Source organism: Aphelocoma coerulescens, chromosome 7, assembly GCF_041296385.1.
Source record: "Aphelocoma coerulescens isolate FSJ_1873_10779 chromosome 7, UR_Acoe_1.0, whole genome shotgun sequence".
NCBI lineage: Eukaryota > Metazoa > Chordata > Aves > Passeriformes > Corvidae > Aphelocoma > Aphelocoma coerulescens.
Window position 1 is genome coordinate 35,457,548 of NC_091021.1, and position 23,967 is coordinate 35,481,514.

The 23,967-nt window shown below is 39.7% G+C and overlaps 1 protein-coding gene across 1 annotated transcript in view; it reads right to left on the minus strand.

The window, feature by feature from the left end:
* LRP1B (LDL receptor related protein 1B) overlaps nucleotides 1-21,536 on the minus strand; it is a 515,105-nt gene extending 493,569 nt beyond the window's left edge. Inside the window, exon 1 of the mRNA XM_069021267.1 lies at nucleotides 21,357-21,536. The gene's annotated coding sequence lies outside the window, so the exon portion shown is untranslated. The remainder of the gene's footprint in view (nucleotides 1-21,356) is intronic.
* Between the last annotated feature and the right edge of the window lie 2,431 nt (nucleotides 21,537-23,967).

Sequence of the window (23,967 nt, forward strand, 5' to 3'; positions counted from 1 at the left end):
AGAACGACATCTGTACACATAAGGAAGGAAAAGCATATAAACTGTTGTGATATTTTAAGATACTGCAAACATTATGGGACTAAAAAGAAAAAAATATGCTCCTCATCATCAATTTGAATTAAAGTAAAGTGTTCCATTTTCTTTTAAAGTGCAGATAATTTTATGAAGGAAGGATATAGATAGGTAAGATCTAGGTAACTCAGGTGAATGCATAATGGGAAAACAAAGTTATACGGAGAAAACAAAAAAAATAAGCTATCATAAAGGATTAAAAAATCCAAAGCATTACGGAAGGAACTATAAAGTATCTGGACTGATTTGAACCATCTTCTTTACCTTCTGTTTTAATTCTCCAGAGGAGAATGTTGAGGCTATATTATCACTGGTGCTTGATTTGCTTGTTGTTGTTTTAGGACTCAAGCACAAATTTTATTCCTTTTGCCAAAAATCTTATCTTGAATAGGATAACAAAAAGGTTAATCCTGAAATCATGGAGTCCTCTATCAACTAAATGGTTTGTTCTCATGAAGTTACACAGTCCAGCTCCTTCACAGGTTGTCAATGCAATCCTTGAATTCAGTGGAATTCCTGCCCTGCCTGGCTCACTGTTCCAGCAGAGCCCACATCTGCCCTGGTGGGCTCCGAGCTGTCACTGCAGGGATCAGATCCCATTTTCCCAGCTCCCACTCCAGCTCAGCAGCACGGGGCCATCCCTCTTCCCTGCCCACTCCTGTGTCACTCCATCACCAATCATTTCATGCTGGCTGCTCTGCTAACCACCAGCAGTGTCACCCAGACAGGGGCCGAGCTCGACGGATGGCAGCGCCGGATTCATCCCACAGCGATCAGCGAAGTGGGCTGGGGCAGACGGGGGGAGGAGCCTGCAACTTGCACACATAAAATACAAAATTTTGTGGAAGATGGCAAGGTTGGAGAAGTGAGAACCAAACTCTTGGAGAAAACCTTCTCAGAAGACAATAAACATATTTTTGCAGCTAGGAAGGAAGGAAGCCCTGTCCTAACCCTGCTCTCACAGCCACAAGAGCCAAGCCTGCTGTCACTAAGCATTTCTCAAAATGTTCCCACTTCAAATGACACAAAATAATGATGAGCAGGTTTCAATAGCAGATGGGAGCCTATTACATAATTCAATTTTAATGACCAGAGAAATCTTAAATATGATGGGTTTGTTTTGTGCAACAAGAGACTTAAATGAAACAGCCAAGTCTGCTTCCATAAGCAACTGCATATGTTTAATACACATTTGTCTTACATTGGGATAATTAATCTACAGGGAAATGGGGTTAAATACTAAGATAACTTTAAACTACACTCAGTTATTGGAAGGATGAGAGAACTAGGGGAAAACCAAGCTAAGACACCTTTCTAAACAGTGTCTACATAAAGAGATAAAGGGAAAATCTCATTACCAGGGCTAACTATTTTATTCAAGTTGGATATCACCTAACATTAAAAATACAGTAGTAATATTAGAAACTTCCAAATAAAATAATCTATTTTTCATGTAAACCTTTATAAAATTGACTCTAATCCTACAAATGGCTCCACATTTATGCTAGGCCCTACTGAAATGCTATCCATTATTTTAAATAACTACAATCAACAGTTCTAAGTTAAATTGTAAGACTTAACTAAAAGGCACACCAAAGTGTCACCTAATATAGGTTTAATTGTAATTTAACAGTTGGGAAAATAGTTACAATTGTGATCTTCTGCAGTTAAGGTCTGACTTTTTTGATAGCATGATCCAAGACCGATAATTTAAGGTGTAATTTGGAAACGCACACATTGAATAATAATTTTCATGCCACTAGAGAGCAATGAATTGTGATATTAGCTGCTGCTGTCAGTAGGTCTTCAATGAGATTTTCCAAACAGGCAACCATGTTATTCACAGGCAGCAAGGCACAGTATTTAGCAAAAGGTTGCTGCTGAACAATGTAAAATGGTATTTCAGAGGGCAGCTTGCATTCTGCCTAAAAAGTCCATGCTACAAAGAAGGACCCCATCCCTAAAGGATGGGTTTGATGTCAGCCCGGAGTCACCCAGCTGCCCACAAACAAATTTGGAAACCCTCTCTGCCTGGATTTATTTCCCCATCCCCAGGAGGGCGGGAATGGCGCTGGGTGAGTTGTGTGAGCCCTGAGTGACCACACGCAGGATTAATGAGCCCACCCGCCCCTTGGCTCCTTGGAAACAAGAGGGAAATGGTCACAGCCTTGACACTAAGGAGAAGAGTTGGATTGATAAAAGGATGGGAAGACTATTACAGGCTTCAAGTTTGGACTGATAACAACACCCTTTATTTTCAAAGGGAGCTAAGAGTCACCCTTCTGTGACAAGATCTTTATTTCAGGAACAAGCTCTTGTCTTAGGTTGTATTCTGCAGTCACCCCTGGTTCATCGTGGAAGGAAAACCAAGTATTATCACTCAGAATTATTTAATGTTATTTAAAAACTCATAAAAAATTATTTATTGACTGTTTTGAAACATTAACATATTTTTAAAAGCAATTATATATAAATTAAGCACTGAATTATTCAAAGGCAAATGAAATCTAAGGATACCTGAGTTTAGATAATTATTCCTTTGATTTATTAAGGTAACATTCTATTATAACTCATAAGCATTGACTACTATTTAAAAAAAGTACTGTAAAAAGACAGCCATAAAAAAAAGGGTAAATAAAGACAACTTTGGATAAAATGTTATCAAGCAACTTGGTTAGAATAACTTTAAAAGTTTCTTGCCAAGACATTTGGACACTTGACAAAAACCAAAAGAGCCCCACACATACTTATGGAGGAAACATTTAATTCGAAGGCAGCATTCCTGTGGGAAGTCATTCCTCAGCTATTGCTTTTTCAAATCCCTGCTGTCCCTGAGGCTATTTGTGTCACACAGGATGATCAAGAGAAACAGGCAATTAGAAAACTAAAGACAGCATCAGGAAAAGAATCTATAGGATGGTATACAAGATTGCACACACACACAAAATGTTTTAGTTGCACAAAAACCAAGAAAGAAATAATTTAATTTTTAACACAACTGCTTTCTTCAATCTGTCCTGGAGCCTGGGGACTGAAGGGTGGCCAAGACAATCCTAACTTTTAAGAAATTCCACTGCAGTCATGGAAATGAGGCTTATAACCCTGATGTGCTGAACAAGGAGTTAGTGGACACCTGAACAAATATGACATACCCAGGTTTCATAGGAGAAGGTCTCACCACAGAACAGGCTGGAGGAAATCCATCACAAATACAGACTCGGGTTCCTCTTTGTCCCCTCTCTATCCAAAAATCTTTCAGTTATTTTTGAGACTTCCCATATGTGAGGAAAAGTTAATTACAATTCAAATGATGGCTGAAGAGGAGGCAGGAGAGGAAACAGAAAACTTCATACTCAGGAAAAATTGGCCATCTTTAAATAGAAACCAAAAGGCATCAGACAGGTGGTAAACTCAGGATCAAACCTGCAGATGTAATCATTTTTGCAGGTCAAAAGGATGATGGGATGTTTAACCTTTGTTAGCAATAGCAGATCTCACTTCATCAGCAAGGGTGCTGAGGATTTTATTACCAGCTTTTCGAGCTGCTGAGACTGTGCAAAGAAAATTATGCCCTGGTTTTACCACACAAAAAGAGAACAAAGGCTCCCTTTGCATTGAGCTGCTTTGCCTCTAAATGCTGATTCCAGCTCACCCTTAAGTGATTTCATGCATATCAAAGGTGAGCCAATGCGTTATACTGTAAAATAGGTAAAGTCTTGTGAACTGCCACTTCCGTGACAGCGGTGCCAGTCGTCCCCAGCTACACCCAGGTGATGCAAAAACATATGCTCAGACTATGTCTGCTGTGATCATTAAACAAACAGAGTGCTCTGTAGGCTAAACCATAATTAGGTACAATGTCAGTATTGTAAAAGCACAGTAATTATGGCCCTGCTTGTTCTACTAATTTCCTTTGCACTAAGAATGTAAATTCTCACAGGCTAACGTGAAAGTAGTACTTTTCAGTTCAGAAATCTCTCTTCTGATGGGGAAAAAGTACTTCTGTAAAGCTAATGAAGCCAGCAGACTCTTCTGTATATATACATATATATTTTTTAATTTAAACACTTCATGGGACTTTGGATTAGGAAACAAATAAAGAGCTTTTATACCCCTATGCAATATGGACCACTTAATAGAGTTAAGTGACATTCATCTTTCTACCATCTCCTCTCCTAAGAGCAGAGTAACAGCAGCCGCCTACACAGAAAAAACAATATTAGAAAGCATGTATTTTTAGAAACTTTAATTATATTCTAGCAGCAGGACAGAAAGAAATGCAGAACCATACAAGCAGGCAATTCTCCCCCAAAGACAGACACAGCTTCGGAGCTCTGCAGCAGAATGATTTCACTTGTGAGTGGGCTCGAGTCAGAGAATTATTGAGGGGACTGCTACCTTGGTGCTGCGCTGGTTGCTCCTTGCAGCTGCTGCACAGCATCTCAGTAGCTGAGCTCAACCACTGGAGCAGACACAATCCTTAACAATTCCTGCAGAACGTATGTACACGCACTCCAGAAAGAGATGGTTCAGCCTGATCTATGACCACAGTAATAACAATACTTCTGAGGTGGTTTTTTTTTAGTAGCATCCCATTTCTAGAGTTTCCCCCAGATGGGGATTTGTTAAGAACAGTTCTCTGTACTTTAGAGCACAGGCAAAAGCAGTTTTACCTCTCAAATCCACTGTTGTTGACAAGCTGTGGACCTGAATGCCAGCCTAGGTTGTTCCATATTTTTAATATATTTTTTTTAAAAGCATCCGAAGTAACTGATATTCCAGCCATGTAACGGTCAAAATAACCAAGGGAGATCCAGAGAATTGGGGCTCTGAACTAACACAGTTGATGAACCCAAGTAACTTCTTTGAATACACTAAAGTAGCAGCTTTTCTGGGCAGTAAGCTGAGCGAAGATACAGGACAAAACATTCAAATCACTACTCCTGCTGATTACATGTAATCAGACTTTCATCATACCTATTGCTTTTCCTGTGTGCAGGGCATGATGGATCATTTAGATTGCATTTAAGATGCAAGTGAAGATCCCATTCATAAAGAACACATTTTCCTGCTGCAAAGTCCCTGCCTCTCACTGAGCAGCACAAATAACTGCAGGATTTGATAGAAGCTGAGCTTGGGAAATATTTACATCACAAAGGTAGATGTTTAGTTTGGTGGTTTAGTGCCATATTAGTTTGGGGAAATTAAGCCTCATTTCTTGACTGTGAAGGGAGGCATTTGTGGAGGTGCAGAAGGGCACCTGCTCTGCTCAGCACTGTTGCTTCTGTGTCCAGCCCAGCCTGAGGCAGGCTCCATGTTTTTAGGGTATCCAAGATTGAAAACCTGTAATAGGAAATGACTGTTGTAGCAAGCAACAGAGCATCCCACGCATGTTACGTTTTCAGGGTGGATGTTATCAGTGTAGACAAAATTACACCCATGCCAGAGACTTTCTATTGTAGAAATAAATAACTGGTGAAAGAAACACTTGCTCAAAATGCCATCCCTTTAAAGAGCTGCATTTAAACGCATGAGTTTTACAACCACTATTAAAATAAGTGTTAATAAAAACCACACACTTAGAGCATATGAATATACATTCTTGTGGAGGTGTCTATTATAGCTTCAAGAACCAGGACCAGAAGTAAATACTCCCCAGGTGCTCAGCCCACTTGCAGCTGAGAAAGGGGAAGTATCTGGGAAGATTCCTTCCCACTCTTTTTTAAGGAAAATGGAAAGAATTTAGAAGCCTGGTAATCAGTAAGTCAGACAGAGGCCTCCTGCACGATGGGTATAAACATTTTGCAGTGCCATTAACACATCCCTGTGCACTTCAAAACTGAACCTTGATGTATTCTCATAATCCAGGGGGATTATAATGCTGACGATAAGTTCTTAGCAAATGAAGTTGAGCTCACTCAGGAATACTTTTTGTCTGAAACTCTGCCAGGAACACATGCTCTGCAATATTCAATATGATCCCCTTTGCACATTACTGCTGGGGCCAGGTACAGTACCAGCTCTTATAAACCAACTAAAAATATATATAAAAATATCAAATTATTACACATTTTATGCGAAAAGAAAAATACATAACATCAACTCCTTAAGTTATCACTGGAAGACTTGTGTAATAAATATTTTAAGTACTCTGCTTTTAAAAAATAATTGCAATAGCTCACATTATGGTGTGACAGTCAAAAAATATTAACTTTAGTTTCACTTCTTTTATTTGCAGAACAAATACAAGCCTGAATTAGGGCTCAGGGAATGGAATATTTAGTTTGTGCAATCTAAATATATCTCCCAGGGAAAAACAATTAATTATCTTTGTTACTGCCACTGCTGCTGAGAACAGCTGCAATTTCTGGCTTGCCAAGTTCACGTCATTGAGGGTTATTCCTATTAATATCAATTAAGATCTAAACTGTTTGAGTCTCTTCAATAATGACGCTCAAGTAGATTTAAAGTGTCGTCTCACAGAAAGCACACCTGTGGCAGAACAGGGACATCTATGCTTTTTCTATCTAATAAAAAACCAATTAAAAAATAAAAAACATATCAAGAATTATAGCTTTGACCCACTAAAACGTGTTTGAGTTGTGGTAATGGTGGCACATGAATTCCTAAGATGGCCTTAAAGACCTGTGTATTTACTTCCTCTTAAAAAGTGTGGCAAAAATTTAGTTCCTGAATTGAATCAGAAATACTATTACACTTTAGGATTGCCACTACAGCAGCCCAAAAAGTCATGTCACATGGGTGATATTGAGTGACTTCACTGCTGAGTGCCCCTAGAGACCACCACGGCTGCAGGAAACTCCTCCCTGGCCACCCCAGCCCTGCCCTGAGTCCACCTAAACTCTGGGATCAGCAGAGAAATTAATCCTCTAAACCTAAGAGAAGTCAAGGCTTTCCCTCACAGCGTTTGACTTCTGTAGGATATTTAAATCTGTTTCTCATTAAGCCATTGCAGGCTGATGAGTGTAAAGAACAATTAATACATTGCAACAAGATGCTTTAAACTCTAAGCAAACAAGTTCACAGAGCAGAAAACTGACATTGATTGAACCAAGTCTAACTAAACTGAGCTCTAGGAATTAATAACCTAATCATTTTTCATCATTTAATTTTAACTGACTGATAAAAATACAGGTTGATGTGTTGTTTGGTTGTTTTTTTTTTTCCCCCAACATCCAATCCTTCCATACACTTCAAGGACACATTTTTAAACAATTTTTTCTTAGATTCATTTTTTGCAGTGGCATTAAAAGAAAGGGGGGAAAAAAAACAACAAAAACCCAACAACAACACAGCAAGGGTTTAGAAGATATTCCCAAAGATTGCCTTGTAGACTAAATTTTTGATAAGCTGGGAAAAAACTTTAGCTAAGATCCAGCAACATAACAGAGCTATTTGTATGTTTGAAAGCTGCTTTGTGTAGATGCACAAATAAAGTCTATTTTTCCTGTTATTTGCTTCTTGGTAATGAACACCATCATAAATATTGAGATAGTTTAAGCAAAAATAAGTCTTCCAATCCTGAAAAAAGTCCAAGAGATTTTAAAGGCAATTTGACAAATAAACCATATGCTTCATTTTTGAAGAAAATCACGTTATCACTGAGGACAAAAACAGCATTCCAGGTAGAAGACATGAATATTGAAGATGACCTAAGGTGATGAATGCAGATGGGTACACAGGGGAAGACTTTTTTTAAACTCACACCACCTGTTTAAAGATATTTCAATGATCCCTTGAGGTATTCATTAAAATAGCTGGATATTTGAAAGCATTTTGGAAACGTGCCTTTTGAGGAAACAGAAAGATGACATTGTAGTCTTGCAAACAGGCTTCAAAATTGTGAAAGTCCTGATCAATGAAAATCAGAATAAAAATGGGATAAGATGGTCTAGTCAAACAGTATTTTATTAATTGCTTTGATAAATGGAGCGAGGAATATTTTTATCATTATTATTAGAATTCGACAGAAAATATGGTAAATCAAATATAGGTGATCATGACTTTCCCAAGATCTCCAGCTGGAAACACTGATGTGTTTTAAGCAGCTCCTGGAAGGGCAGTGTGAAGCCCCCTGAGGACACTCCAGGTGAGCTCTGTCTCAGAGCCCCAGCAGGATTCAAGTCTCTGCTGAGATCTCTGCACACCATTCCCATCACACCCATGGACTGAGGCACCAACAGCCAAACTACCCACACTGTGCTTCACAAAACAAAGAATCTTTGAACTGTCTAGGCCACTGGTTCATTTTCTCTCTTTCCATCTCCTGCTGTGCTGACAGAGATCCACAACACAAGAGCCTTTTACCCAAGCCCAGACCTGGGGCAGCACATTCCCTCGCTTTTGTTCCATCAGAAACATCCCACTGGGAATGATTTTAGCTTAAAAGAGACGTGGCACAATGCAGTAGGAAGAGCGAGGAGGTAGAGCTGGCTCCATAATTTCCCTCTTTTGGTGGACATGTGACCAGTTTAACCTCCCACAGAGATTAATCTGCCAGGCCAAATGAACTTTACCTTCTGCAGCAGAAAGATTCATGGATTTGTGAGCACTAAGGGGGAACTGTACAACCTCTCACAATATACAAAGATAGACGAGTTAGAAATCACATTTCCAGAGCTCTTCCAAACTCCACTGATTTTACCCCTGAAAAGAACATCTTTAAGGTTTTTGTTGGACACTTGCAGGAAAATAAATTTCCAGGTTTTACTCCCTGACTGTGCCTGGCCTCAGGACATTGTTTGGTCCTCATGGTTTTCTGCAGTGGCCCAAACATCACTCATGTCTACCAAGTGACACTATTTGTGATTCATATGTGGTTCAGAGGAGCCACAAAGGTGATCAGCAACTGGAGCACCTCTCCTAGGCAGAAAGGGAGAGAGTTGGGAGTTGTTCAGCCTGGAGAAAAGAGCAAAAGTAGAGGGATTTTTTCCAAGAGCCTGGAGTGGCAGAACAAGGAGGAATGGCTTCACAATGACAGAGGGCAGGGTTAGATGGGATATTAGGATGAGAGTATTCCCTGTGAGGGTGGTGAGGCCCTGGCAGAGGTTACCTGGAAAAGATGTGGATGCCTCAACTTTGGAAACTTTTAAGGTCAGGTTGGAAAGGGCTCTGAGCAACCTGATGCAGCTGAAGATGTCCCTGCTCTGTCCATGGCAGAAGGGTTGGACTAGATAGCCTTTAAAGGTCTCTTCCCCAACCTATTCTGTGATTTCAGGATTTAAGAATGCCCTAGAAAAACTGATGGGAAGGAAGAGGTCTCCCTCATCTGAAAAGGGAAAAGGACAGCAGTAAGAGGGCTGTTGTTAAGGAAGCAAAAACTAGATAAAATTACGTTACCACAGACAAAAACGAGATGAAAACAGAGACAACTAAAAATATTAAAAATTATCAGGATGAAAGCAAAACAAAAAGCATCCCAAGGAGTTGCTACCTTGTATGAAACATCTTTTATACACTTACAAACTGGACCTCTGCACATCCAAATCCACAGAGGAACCAGGTGAGTCAGAAGGAACATTTAATCAGTGGTACACTGAGTTTGAATCAAGTAGACAGAGAAAACAACCTTTGAAACTGAAGCCCTGGTTATCATTCAAACCCAAATGCAGGACTGCTCCTGTTTAACTCAATGCTGCTTCTAATAAAGTGGGGGAGACTCACTTTATTGGTTTGCAAATTCATTTTTATTCTGATCAGATTCACTGATAGGCACCATTGTGCTTCCTCATCTTGTCAAAGGAACACAGGACCAAGACAATCTCAGGGCTGACATTTCAGTACATAACAGTACATTTATCATTCAAAAGCAAACATTTTATTTTAAAAGTATCTCAATAGCATCCTGTGGCAGGTAAAATCCCTTCTAAGTTTTTCTAGTCATGGTCTAGTTGAACAACACCAACATAAAAGAGACCACTTCATGAAAAATTCTGATTTTTCCCCCCAACCCTGAAGGTAACTGCCTTAAGTGCTGCATAAATTAAATTTCAACTACACCAAATTTAATATAGATAGTTACTTTACATAACTTGAAAGTGACGAATAACAGAAATCTGCAGAACTACACAAACTGTAGGAAAATAATTTTGTGAGTTATCTAAAAGTAATGACTTCCTTGAAAAGTTGCCTTATTTTCTTTTTATTTACCAAACCCAGGCTAACATTTCCCCATTTTCTCCATTATCTGTTGTTTTCCAAGTAGCTCATGAGATATCCTGTTATAATTTTTCACAACTCCTGACCAGACTTTTCCTGCTCTATGCATGGAAATATATCATTAATCCAGGCAGGATGCCTTCCCTGAGTTTTCTGGTGTGCTTCCCAGAGAAGGAATTCTATTCCTACTGCACCTCTCTTTCTGCTTGCAGTTATGCTATGCTGGTATCACACAACTGCATTTGTATAAACAAAACTAATCCATACACCAACATGAAGCATAACTTTTTCCTTGAATATTATCACACTGACATAAATAATTTAGAATTCCAGCCTGCTGAAATATCATCTGTGGAATAAATATCACCAAGAGAAGAGATCAAGTGAAAGTTATTTATTTAGCAAAATCAAACAGAGGTTGATGGGAAGATCTTCACCAGCTCTGAAGAAGGTAGAAGAGACTCAAGGAAAAGGAATGTTTATACAGGTGTCCTCGTCCTTAATATCAAGACTGGTCATGATTTAAGGCAGAGAAAGTTAGAAAAGCTAAATTTTGAGAAATTTTCCCTAATGACTAATAAAGGCAGAAAATAATAAAAATACAGTGGAGCTTAAAGACAGTGATGGTTAGGATATAAAGCTGTTGTGTACAATACATTCTCAACATTCTTCACCCACAGAGCACAGACAGCATGACCAAAACTTCCCTAATGACCATGTTTATACTTTATTTTCATATGTTTTTAATCAGAGCCATGATCAAAAGCAGTTTTTCACTGCAGTGCCAAGACCAGGAGCTGGCACCTGCCAACTTGCATTTAAAGCCAGCAGCCAAAAGGGAAGCATAATGGTACCCCTTGAAAAATCTCTGTCCTCCACTTAATTGCAATGACCCCAAGGTAACGAGCATTTCCTGGAACATACAAAGTATTCTTTTCTGACGAGGACAGAATATATTTGTTTCCCAAATTAGGCAGAACCCTACAGATGTTGGCATTAAGTGTACTGATGGGAATCATGATCATCTGTCAGAAAAATGTGTAAATCCTCTGGGCTCTATAACAAGTTGACGGCGTTCCTGTGAAATATTAACTAGGCACGATGCAGACATTGACATTTAACTCTATTTCCACTGGATTTTTCTTCCAACTCATCACTGCTCTCTCCAGTTTCCTCAGGCTCAGTATTTTATAGAAATGGCCAGATGTTTAGATTTGTATTTGATGACACAATTGCAAAACTGCTGCAAGCGAGCAGCTGGAGCCCTGCAAAGGAGCTGCAGAAACCTTCTGCAGTGTGGTGAATGCCACATTAACAACTTCCAAAACTCAGCAATGAAATGGATATTTGCACTGTCAGTTATAGCTGAAGCAGGAAACCAAGCAGCCCTTAACATAACCTGGGTTACATTTACAAAAGTAACAGAGGAAATGGTAAATTTGAATCTGTCTCGGTTTTTGGGTTCTGTGGAGAAGAGGGGTTGGCCTTTCTGTAGATCCATCACCATTTCTAAAACAGCAATATGGTTAAGACAAACTTTATGAGTGTTTTATGAAGTTGCAGGTGGTAGAAAACAGCTTCTTGCTCAAAAGAGCAAAACTGGAGTTAGACTCTTTCTCCTCAATAATTCCTTCCTGAACCTAAGGACTCTCTCCTTCAGGAAAAAGTTTCACTGGAAGGGGTACAGCTTTCCAGTTACAGGCAAGATTAACCACTTCATAAAAGGTTTGGGTTTTTTTCTGATTAATCAACTTAATTGAAAAAATTTCCAACCAACTTCTGAAACAGCCAAAAGAGAACACACTCGAGGGACAGCAGCACAGGACAGGCAGAGGATATTTAATCATAACTGCACCTCTCTGTCCTGTTGTCTCAGGTCTTACTCTTTACTGTGAGGGTGGGCAGGCCCTGGCACAGGATGCCCAGAGAAGCTGTGGCTGCCCCTGGATCCCTGGAAGTGCCCAAGGCCGGGCTGGACAGAGCTTGGAGCAACCTGGGACAGTGGAAGCTGTCCCTGCCATGGCAAGGGGTGGAACTAAATAATCTTTAAGGTCCCTTCCAAAACTGCCACCCTGCCAGCCCTTTGGAGCTGGGGACCCCTTGAGCGTGTCCAAGCTGTCCTGGACATCAGCTCATGCACACTGGGTTCCCCCATGCAGGAGATCACTCCATGCAGTACACTTGGAACACTTGCAAACTTTTGCTTGAATTGCTTCACTTCTTCTGTATTCTTAGTTTCTATAATTAATAGACTTAGAGATTATAACTGAAACCAAAGCAAGCATTTAGCTTCATGTGGTTTTACAATATCTTTAAACATTATGCTGGGAAATGCCTGATTGTCTTCCAATGCTACAGAAAGCCAAACTCCAAAACCTGACACGGAACAAAAGTTCTGTCTTATTCATTCTTCTAATCAAAATATTAAAGTAAATAAAACTCATCTAATTGAGCTAATTATAATTTCAACAGAAGCAGAGCTAAGATTCAAAAAGGGAAGTGCTATTAAAAAAAAAATACAATCAACAAAATCTTGTACTCTCTAGAAAAACATAATTGGTCTAACTTGATATAGATGTACATTACTTCTTGGATGCAAAAAGCAAAGCTTGATTACAGCAGTAGAGAAAGCTACTGTGATTATCCTAATTAAAAATTTGCCAAGTTATTTATAGTATAATACAAGGAAATGACATTCATTATCCTATAAACTACTCAACAAACCATTAAGCACTGTAATAAAATCAACTGGCAAAAAGAGGTGCAATTATATATATGCTCATGTAAACTCCTTAGCAAACTAGAACCAAATCATCCCTCAGTCTCAGCATTCCTTCTGCACGCAAAGGTGTTTGAGAGATTTGGAAATACAAAAGTAGCTCTTGATTAGCATGTGAACAGTTGTTTAATTTCTCATTCAGTAGCCAACTGCAATTACACAACAGGTTTGCAGAGCCCAGAGTTCAGAAGAAGAAAAAGTAATTTCAAAAAGCAGGTACAGCTCAAGAAAACATAAATAAAAGTCTAAAACTATCTTACCACCTTCTAAAATGTGTTGATTTAGTCTTAATTAACTGATGAAGCAGCATTCTGAAGTCTTTCTTTCACTACACACACAATTAACTCATAAGCAATCAAGGAAATTAGAGGAAAATTAGGAACAGGATTGTCATAAAGTGTTGATCATCTACACCTGCAATACACACCTGCTTGAATTTAACTTGCATCAAGAAACAACTGGTTTGCAAAAAAACACTTTATTCATTTTAATTTTTCTAATGTATTTTAAGCACAGCATTGTCCACAACCTGGACCGTTTAAGCTAAAGAAAGTAATTGCCCTATAGGCCAACCTTTCTGATTGGTGGAAACAATAGGAACCAATTGCAACAAACATTTCACAAAGGTAGAAGTGAAAACACCATAATTTGCCAACACCTCTCCAGTGCCAATCCTATTTAAGCCCATTTAGAAAGGCATTACACTACATTTCTATCAGTTCTGCTGCCCTATCAATTTCTCAGGCTAGAAAATACAAGTTCATCACCCTTATCTCTATCAGCATGTCCTACATGGGCTCCAACACCCAGCCCGGGACTGACCTTTGGCAGAGCTCACAGGGAGCTGCTACCTGCCAGGCTTTGCTTTCATGTCAGCTGAGCTGCAGAGCAATCCCTCATCCATTCATTTGGCACAGAGTGAAATAAAATAAATCACATTTTTCTTCAAGCTCAAAGGTTGGTTAAGCACCTGCAATAGCACAACGAGGCTCTGTGGCTTTGCCAACATATATATATACACATATATGTATTTTTTTTTTGGAGAAGCAATTAATGCCTTTGAGGCAGCGTGTTAGTGGAAGGGGGACTCTGTGCTGTGATCTCATTAGTGAGAATGAATCATGACTGGAATTCACCAGGGTGAATAAAACCAGGGGACTAAGCTCACATCCATCTCTCCTGCTGAGGAAAAACATGAGACTAACTAGAACTTCCTCACAATAGCGTAGATTATTCTGCAGAGTCATTCTTCCATCTCTTAAAAGGACAAATAAAATAGGATCTTAGCTATATTTTTATTATTATTTTTAAGGAGCCTATCTTTTCTTCCTTTGATTTAACAGATGTTTGACAATTCCCATATATAGGAAATGTTTGTACCACATCTCACACATGCTTAGTCCTCTGAATAAGAGCACCCCCAACCCTGTTACACATATTTACTGAAGACTTTGAATTGAGCATTACCTGCAGTGTAACTTCCATTTACAGAAGCCATTAGTTACAACAAATAAATCCACTACCCTGCATTGAAGTTAATTTACCCACAAAGGCCAGCTCTCCCCACCCTCTGCACACACCACACGCTGTACAAACTACTGGTGTCTGCAGGCAACAAGGAGTCTCAACGTAGGGCTAAGCAGAAAGATTACTGGAAATCTGGAGTTGGAGCTCATGGAAACAGCTGTTTTCTCCCTGGTAATGTACAAACTAAGTTTCACATCACTCCCTCTCTCACGAGAAACATGAGCGATGAAAAATCCAGTTTGTCCCTCTGCAGTTGGACGCTGGCTGAGAACAGGAACATCTGTTTGAGCTGAGCAACCCCTACAAGCTGACAGACTGAACTGAAAAACACTCCAAGGACCAAACACCAAATAGCAAATTTTGATGTTTTCTTTCTCTGACATTAATATTTCTTCCATTACAATAAGGCTTTTGTTTGGGGTTTTTTTTAATACTTAACATAAGCTGAAGAGTCAACATGAAGAATACTGGAGGGAAAAAGTGCCAAAATCTAAGAGCAGCACATCTTCCCACTTATTTGTGATGCCCTTCAGGTTTGTACCATGAGCAGCGATGCATATTCATGATAGCAGAACAATAATTAGAGGGGGGAACCATTCAGCATAAGAAATTGAGGAATCAGATTTAGAAGCAAGGCAACAAGTAAATCCAGGAGAGAGCTTCACAGCCCCTGACACCCCCTCAGTAACATACCTGCCAGTCAGCTCAAACAGCAGCTCCCTTGTTCCTCTATGCCCTGGCAAATGACTCAGGCACAGAGATTCACTTATGTTTTGCTTACACAAAAGTTATGGATTTTCCAGTAGGAATTATGGAGCAAGTTCCTATATTCCTATACACGCACTTATGTTGCAGCTGGGGGCAGGTGACATAGAACAGTTCAGTTGGAAGGGACCCACAGCCCTGATCTAGTCCATGTGCAGCACAACAGCCACAACCAGCTGGCTTTAAATCCCCACAGCACACAGGACTCAGAGGAGCAGGATTTGGACCTTCAGAGCCATCAGTGAGGTTTGTATTTCTTGTCGTGCATCTTCCTGTGTGTATTTCAGCTCCATGCCCTCTCCTGCACTGACAGCACTATTAATCTCCTGGAGAAATACAAGGCAATTAAAATATTACCTTCTTAAGCCTTCTGAGACTCCTGAGCAGTGTCATTTCAGAAAGGAGAGGAGAAAAGTTCAACCTCACTTGTTTCTCCTCTCACCAGCTTCAAACTTGCATTTTAATATCCACAGTGAATATAAGCAAATTTAATGGGACTACTGGACTACACTTTACAGGGCACATACAAAGCAATGTGGGAAAATAGCAAAGACACAAATGAAACTCAAACAAGCAATTAAATGTGTTTATGATCTCTCCTTTCTGAATTTACACAGCCTGGGACCTGCAGATGGCTGGAGGGGAGCCAGGGTTTGCAGCACCCAGGGATGCCATCAGCATAAAGCTGAGAGAAGAGGATGAATTTGGGGCCTAGAGCTACGAGAAGCCAATACTGCCTTAATTTTTTTTTAGGTTTTTGATAATACAGGAATATTTAAGGAGTCATAAGCAAGGAAACAAGCCCTCCATCTACAGAACCTAAACCCATTTTTGTTTAAGTAAAATGCTGGAGTGTCAGCAAGTATTTTCATTCTAAGAAATGTTGATCCTGCTTATTTAGTATCATGAAAAGAAGAGATGAAGGGGAGGATGAAGAGGAGGAATGTGGTATGTGATTAATTATGAGAACACACTGAAGTGAAAAAAACCTCACTGTCCTTCAAATTTAACTTTCACAGCCCTGAAGACCCCTCCTATTTTTGCTCCACACAAACTTCAAGTCTTGTTTCTGGACAACCAATGACCTGTTTGCAACTGTAGCTAATTGCCATAATCTTTTCTGAAACCAGACTCTGAAAAGGACTGTCATGAACTCTAAAAGTAGGATTAAGTGCACACACAGAGTGCTGCAAGCACACACTCCTCCTGTTTTCAAACCCAAGTCTGCCACCTCTTTTTAATTACTCATGTAGACAAGCACAAAGCCAGGCAAAAATATGTTTTCCTCTCTCATATAACCCTACCAGAGGGATTACTTCCTTTTCATATATATATTCTGTTTGCTGAATATTATTCCCTTTTTGCTTTTCATCTTTTTAGTTATTTCAGTTTTTATTTAAATAGAAGATAAAGACCAACAGCTTTTTTTCCTTAAAAGAAGGCAGCTCTGGTCAGCCATCCTTATGAAGTGACCACATTTTTCTGAAAGCTTGGGTTGGTAATGGGAACAGCTAAAGGCTAGCGTTCTTCAAAAACGTACACCCCAAATTACCTGCTGCTCTCTCTAAGCCTTCTAAAGAGATAAAGAAACTGAAGACAGGGAAAATATTTGATCTTTCATGCTATCTCCTGGTAGAAATTCCTTCCTATCTTTAAAACACATTTAAGGCAAGTCCTGGAAGTAAAAGCATATAAGCAGTTGAAAGTAATTGTATGATACTGTAGAAGATCTGCCTTTGAAGAAAATTGGAGTTCTTCAGTGTATAAATAGTACATGTGCTGCATTTTGCCTGGTTTTAATGTTCTGCAAAACTTGCATGTTTAGTCAAAGTCACAGAAAAAGTTTCTGTGCACCTGCACAGTCTGGTTGATACACAGAAGGTTAAAGGCTGAACCAGTCAACAGCATTTTGCCATCGACTTCAGAAGGCTTGGGATCTTCCCTTAGCAAAATTACATTCAGAAGAGCCCCAGAGTTGTTACTTTTATATAACTTTCATAAGATGAGCATAAAATAAGCAAAGAGCTTTGCTCAAAATGACATTAACCTTTACCAGCTTTCAGTGCAAGAGCAGCAGTGTCCTGTTTCCAGGAAAAAAAAAAAAAAAAAAAAAAAAAAGAAACACCAAAAAAACCCCAAAAACCAAACAGGTATCTGGCCACTCAGACTGTTTGCTACAAGCTTTATGAAACCAAGATGTGAGCAGGGCACACACACTCATATTCAGTCAAGTGTAGCAGCTTCTGAGTCACACCGCCAGCCCTGCTCGTGCTCTCGTAGAGAAACAAAGCCCTGCTGAAGCTGTAACAACACCGTGCCCAGAGCCAGCAGATGCTGCATCAGGCTCAGTCACTCCTGCTGGTATCAGGGATGTCACAGGAAGGCTCCAGGAAAAGGACAATAAAATTCCCAGGAAATGGAGCAGGTCTCTGTTTGGGGACACCTGAACAACCCCAGCACTGGTGCCCCAGAGCACATACACTGCGGGAAGACTGGTCTAGGAGTAAAGTTTACGGAATGCTGCCTGTATGGGTTTGAAGTCCTGCTCCTTCCAGATTTACCTCTGATTGAATCCTTTGGTGTGTACCTTCATCCACACCACAGTTTCAGACCAGAGCCTTCTCCTGGAGGCTGGTATCACCATCCACTAGACGAACAACAAGAATTATCTCACCACTTCCCTTCCAAACCTCCGTTTTGCGAGGACCCTGATGGTTAAGAGCAGGTACATCAGAGCATTTGGGTGACTTGTCAAACTCCTCGGCTAAGGCAGACAGTTCACCCAAAATGTCCATCTTCCAGGGAAACAACCAAACCTGAAACCACATCCCCAGTCATTTGTGAACACCCCTTTCTCCAGATGAGAGAGCATTTGCACCAAGGAGCCCATCAGACAGGTCAGGATGGGCTCTGGCCTCTGTTTCGAGCAGGGCTCAGACAGTTGTGCACTGAACAACAATGAAAACAACCCAACAGTCACCTTGAAAGATCTAACTTCTTTTCCAATTACATTCTTCATCATCTCTCCAGGAGGATGCTCAAACCTCCCCGAAAAAAGTTAATGGAAAAGTTTAATAAACCTGTGAAATCTATCTTGAGAAATCAACCAGAATTAATTGCCAACAAAAATCATCTTCTGTTCAAGATGGAAGGGAACAAACCACCTGGGCATGGCATTTATGGACTGCTTGCAATAAAAGATACTTGATTAATCCTCTCAGAAACTAAAATGAGTGAAACACTAGCAATAGCTGATGGTAAATAGCTGAAGTAAAACTCAACAAATACAGCACACATGCTTGGGGTTTTTTGGTGGGATTTTGATTGTTCTGTTTTCAATCATATCACGTCCTTCTAAAGAAAACCTAAGTTTAAGTTAAGCTTTCTTCTTAAATTTATAATACCAACTGGCGGTGAGACACCACCAAGCCCATGATTCTATGGAGTTACTCTGTGCCTTACCCCACCCTTTTCATACCTATCTTCTAGAAAAGAAAAAAAAAAATTAAATGGTTTTAGCAGTTTAGCCACATGCCAACTGTGGGTAAAAAATGCAGGTAAAGCATTCTAGAATAACTGAACTACACTACAGAATGATGTTATCATCTTGTCTGGAATTGCCACTGGATACAGGCCAGATATCAAGATTTTAATTAACAGCTAATTAGAGACACAACCTTATCTTGGAGGCTCCTGATAATCTCTAGATCTCTCAGTGGTGGTTATCACATCCTTTACAATTGTTTAGAACAAATTGGAGGGATCCCTTGTCACATTTAATGTTCCACCTTGGCTTTTGTGAGCACACCACTGGCATTAATGCCAACAGGTAAGTAAGGTCAGAAATGGTCTAAGAAAAAAAAAATCAATTTACTTCAAATTAAAATCTATTGGAAAGGCTGTTGTTTTCTTTATATTAAAAATTAAATAACATTTGTGCTTCCATTTGCTGAAAAGGGGATTTTGAAAGTTTGACAAGCTTCCATTTTTCAAATAAATAAAGGTACGACTACATTTGAGGTTGTTCCTTCGTCAACTGTGCACAAAACAGGAACTTCTTACAAATCTCAGATATTTCAGTGAAGGAACACTCCCATTGCTATTTATATAAAATTTTAAACAGAAGCAATCAGTCAAACCTCTTTAAAAGGAAGGAAACACTTGATACAAAACTCACCTTCTCCCTTGGGCAGACACATTTCCCATTAGCCCCGGCCTACAAAGCTCAGCGCTGAATAGCACAGGTAAGAAAAGACAAGAGCAATTTAAATTGTTCTGGGACTTGAGGGAACACTACAACATCCCGAGACGTAACCCTGGCATTTCAAATTGCACAGCAGCTCTGGGGCTGCCACTCAGCCTCCAGCACCAGATAGTGCTTCTCAATTCAGATTAAGAAGGGATCCACTGTGTGAGGCTGATTACACGGATGCATTTTGCTGACATTGCCAGGAACATTCATTTTAATACAATGGAGGAAGTGGCTGAGGCAAGTTTAAGTTTGACCTTGAAAATAAGGTATTATGCAACAGAGAGAATGCTGAGTCTGTGATATACAGAGGAGTACAGGAAAACTAAAGTAATTCAGTGTTAAATCAAAATATTCAGCTATGGAAGTCAACATGATTTAAATTATCTAACCAAATTCAGGGTCAGGCCCCATCTATGTCCCAGATTGACTAAATTATGCCATTTCAGCAGCCTCTTTTCCTCTTCTCCAAAATACAGGGAAATACGAATGAGATCTTTGCTGAACCTTGCATAGAGCCACAGAATATCCAGAGCTGGAAAAGCTGTACAGTTATTATTTAGATGTGTGGATACAGCACACTGTGCCTGAGCAAAGAAATACTCTTTGCTTTCCAGAGTGGCTGCATCAAGCTTCAGGAAACACAATTGATAAAACCCAGACACACAAATCACTTTCAAATAGCCAGTCAAACCCATTTCTCCATCCATTTATATCCAAGAACCTCAATGATTCTCCCCTGCTTGCACCAGGGACAGAATCTGGCTTGGCAAAAGCTCTTTGATACGGCACAGCAACACATGCAGATATTTTTCAATCCAAGTTGCTCTACGAATTATGTATGTTTGATATGGTTTATTCCAATTGATAGCAAGACAGCATTGCTTATCAGAAGGAGCCTTATCAATACACAAATAAACCTCCAAGCTGGTTCATGCCATGAAAACCCACTGTGCTTTCACATCCAACTACAAAGAAACTATGAAGAAGCATTTTGGAGGTTACAAAACCTTATCAGCTCTGCCAGCATCAACGCCAGCTCCAGTCCAGGTTTCCCCCAGGGCACCAGGGCAGATTTTTCTTTTTCTTTTTGCCCTCCTATGTCTCTCAGCCATTGCAGCACTGCTGTGATCCCATTTCAGTAAGCAATTAGCAGTCCCAGTTCAACCATGGCTAATAATACAACATTTGGGCGTTTCTCTCTTTTGTATTTCAACTTGCTTGAATAGGTCCTTCCATAAAAATAAACCAGCTCCTTTCACCCCCACCTCATCTCACCCCCTACATTTGCTCTCCCACAGATTCTGAACGAGCAAACAGCAAATTTCTCTTACCAGTAGACATGAACAACACTTCACTGTTTCTGAACACTGAAAACAATCTTTGCTCTTCCCCCAAGTGCAAGCTGAGACCCAGTAGCAAGAATAATTTATAATATGGGCAGAATCAGTGCATTAAATTCTCAGCAGAACAACTCTCACACCTGAGATCCCTGGGGCCCCCAAGGTTTTTGGTCTTAGGTCAGGAATGCTGAAGACCAACCCCAGAGACAGCATCCCCTGCCTCCCCTTTCTTATCTTCACATAATTTACTATTCTTTCAGCATAATCACTGCCTCAAGGTTTCTGTAGTGTCCTTTCTCATTTCCCTTCCCTCTCCCTTACCAGCCTCACCCTCACAGAGCATAAAAAGCAACACTTTTTCCAGACTCAAATCCCCCCTTATCAAGATCACTTTCCCCTTTCACCCCCAAACTGTGTATTTTATCTAAACATTATCACTCACCCTGTTCACTCTGCACTACTCCATACTCCTGATTATTCCTTCTTCCCAGATTAAATCCTAGAAGCTGCTTTCTCTTAGAGCACCATAAAGCTGCTGCTTTTCTTTGTCCACCCTTGCCTCCTGAATCCTTATTGGGTTCAGGTGTTTTCCACCAACTCCAACGAGGAGGCAAATGATTAATCTCAGCTGACCTGAATTCTTCTCTTTAATCACACCTCACCTGAACTTTTATCATCTTTAAAAAAAAAAAAAAATCTGAAACCCTGCAGGATGCTCTGCAGCTTAATCTATGGTCTTGGAAAAAATGTATGATAGAACATAAATAAAGTAACAAAAATGTAACTACCTTGCTCTATTGCAATGGTGTGTGTCCAAATATGGGGGTCTTAGGAGAAATCACTACTTTTTGTAGTGTTCTGCTCAGAATATGCAGTGTTCCCTCCCTCCAACAGCACAGCCAGGTCTTGGGGCTTTCTGGCAGGAAACAGGGCAAAAAAACCAGTTTCTGGCATGATCCCAGTTTGTTTTATAATGGTGTGGGGTCCCAGCACCTGCATGCTTTATAAAGCTGGGGGCTGCTTACATCCCCTCAGAGCCTGGCACCTCTTTCAAAAATAACAACGGGTTTCTTTAGAATTTAGATGTCTGGGTAACCTTTAACCAAAAGATCAGCAGCTGGAGGGTGGTTTTTGGATCTCAGTTCTAGAGCAAGTACTTATAGACTTCATAAATCTCCCATTAGTGTCTGGGTCTCTCAGGGAGGATCCAGTGATGGAGTTTATAAAGTTATAATCACTGCCATCAGACGATGCTTAGAAGGAAATTATAGATATGTGCAGGCTCACCTGCCAGGGGGGCTATTAAAGAACAAAACAAACTGGACTGGAAATTATATTAATATATGGTGTTAAAATAAAACTGATTCTAAGTTCACCCAGCTTTCCAGTAATATTACCTAATGCACTGCCTTTCTTGTTTTGTTTTTCTTACCCAAAAAAGCCCCTTTTAAGTAACATGTCCAAGTCACACATCATGAGGGTGGGGTTTTGTGGGTCTCCACATTTGAAAAGCAGCAGGTTGCCAGAACCCTGGTTAATAGCTGGTTTTCCACTCTTGTGTTTGACATCACTTTTTTATGACTGCCTATTGATATTTCCAGTAAATCACTTTTACACCACAGCCTGTGGATTCTTAGAGCTCAGGGATGGACAAGTCAAATTAGCAGTTGGAAACACTGTTTTTCTTCTTCTCATATTTTTTCAGGGTTTTTTTAACACATTAATTCTGTGCCATTTGCACTCCTTCTGTGCATACACCCTGTTCAGTTTCCCTGAAATTTCATTTCACGGATTAAAGATGGATACAAGTTAGCATTTCTCTGAATACTTTAAAAGCTACATATGTATCAAGAAGTTCAAATTTACAAATAAATACAAATATTATAACAGAATACGTGTTGCTGCCCCAGTAAAACAGGAGTCGTTTTTAAAAAGAAATTTTATTTAAATATATTGCAAAATGGTCCAGAGCAAATCAGACAAAATCACAAATCTGAGGGTCAATATGATCTTCTGATTACACAGAAGACAAACACATAACAAACTATTGCTTTCCAAGGATCTTATTGATACATTTTGGCTGTCTAAAAAGGACACCTGCCAGTGGCTGACCCAGAGGACTAATTCTTTTTTCCAATATTGGTTTTTCCTTTTTTCCTGTCTTTTCTCATTCTTTTGGTGAACAATGATTAGGCTCTTTTTTTTTTTTTTTTTTTCATGTATTTTGCATTTTTCTATAATAATAGCAAATATACACAAAGTAGAATATACTGATTAGATCTATGATTTGACATCATATTTTGTATTGTATTTGCATATTAATGGTGCTGATGGGAAGAACAAATTGAAAGCAGTTATTAGAACATGTAAGGTGAATTTTCTTGCATAAGCCATTTTCATATCATGTTGCCATTAAAAAAAAAATTGTGATGAATGTTCCCCCTGAAGCTGACAAGTTACAAGGGCTTGTACTAAGGGAATAATAACTCCAAGATTCATAAAAACGGTAATTACTTTATCAACCTTCTAGTCACATTGCAGACACACATACTGAATCACTCCAAAATAACACTGACAGAAAAATTAGACTTTATGTTGATATTACACTTCTTACCTGAGGTTTCCTTCTGAAAACATACAGGCCCAATATATTGCTAATTAGCCTGAAACCAAGAAAATCAGGTTTATGTCACATATCTTTAAACACCCAGGGAAGGCTGGATGCAACAGGGGGAAGAAGGAGTAGGTATCAGGAGGAAGGAAGTATTCAAGGATGGCACTGCCAAGGTGTAAATTACTATATATTTCCTCTAGGAATAGTAAAGCTTAGGTTAACAGCTCCTTGTAAGACCCCATCATCTTGGACAGTGTCCCAGGAAGGGCAGCAGAGATAAAAGTACACCATAAAGCCAATCAGCTTCCAATGGAGTTTATTAATTAATGAAAGAGATTACGTGGTCACGCCACTACCAAGGAACATCCACATCCCTCTTGGCTTCGTCCATTACCATGCCAGCTGGTGAATGAGATCCAAAAATGGGTCCAAAAAAATC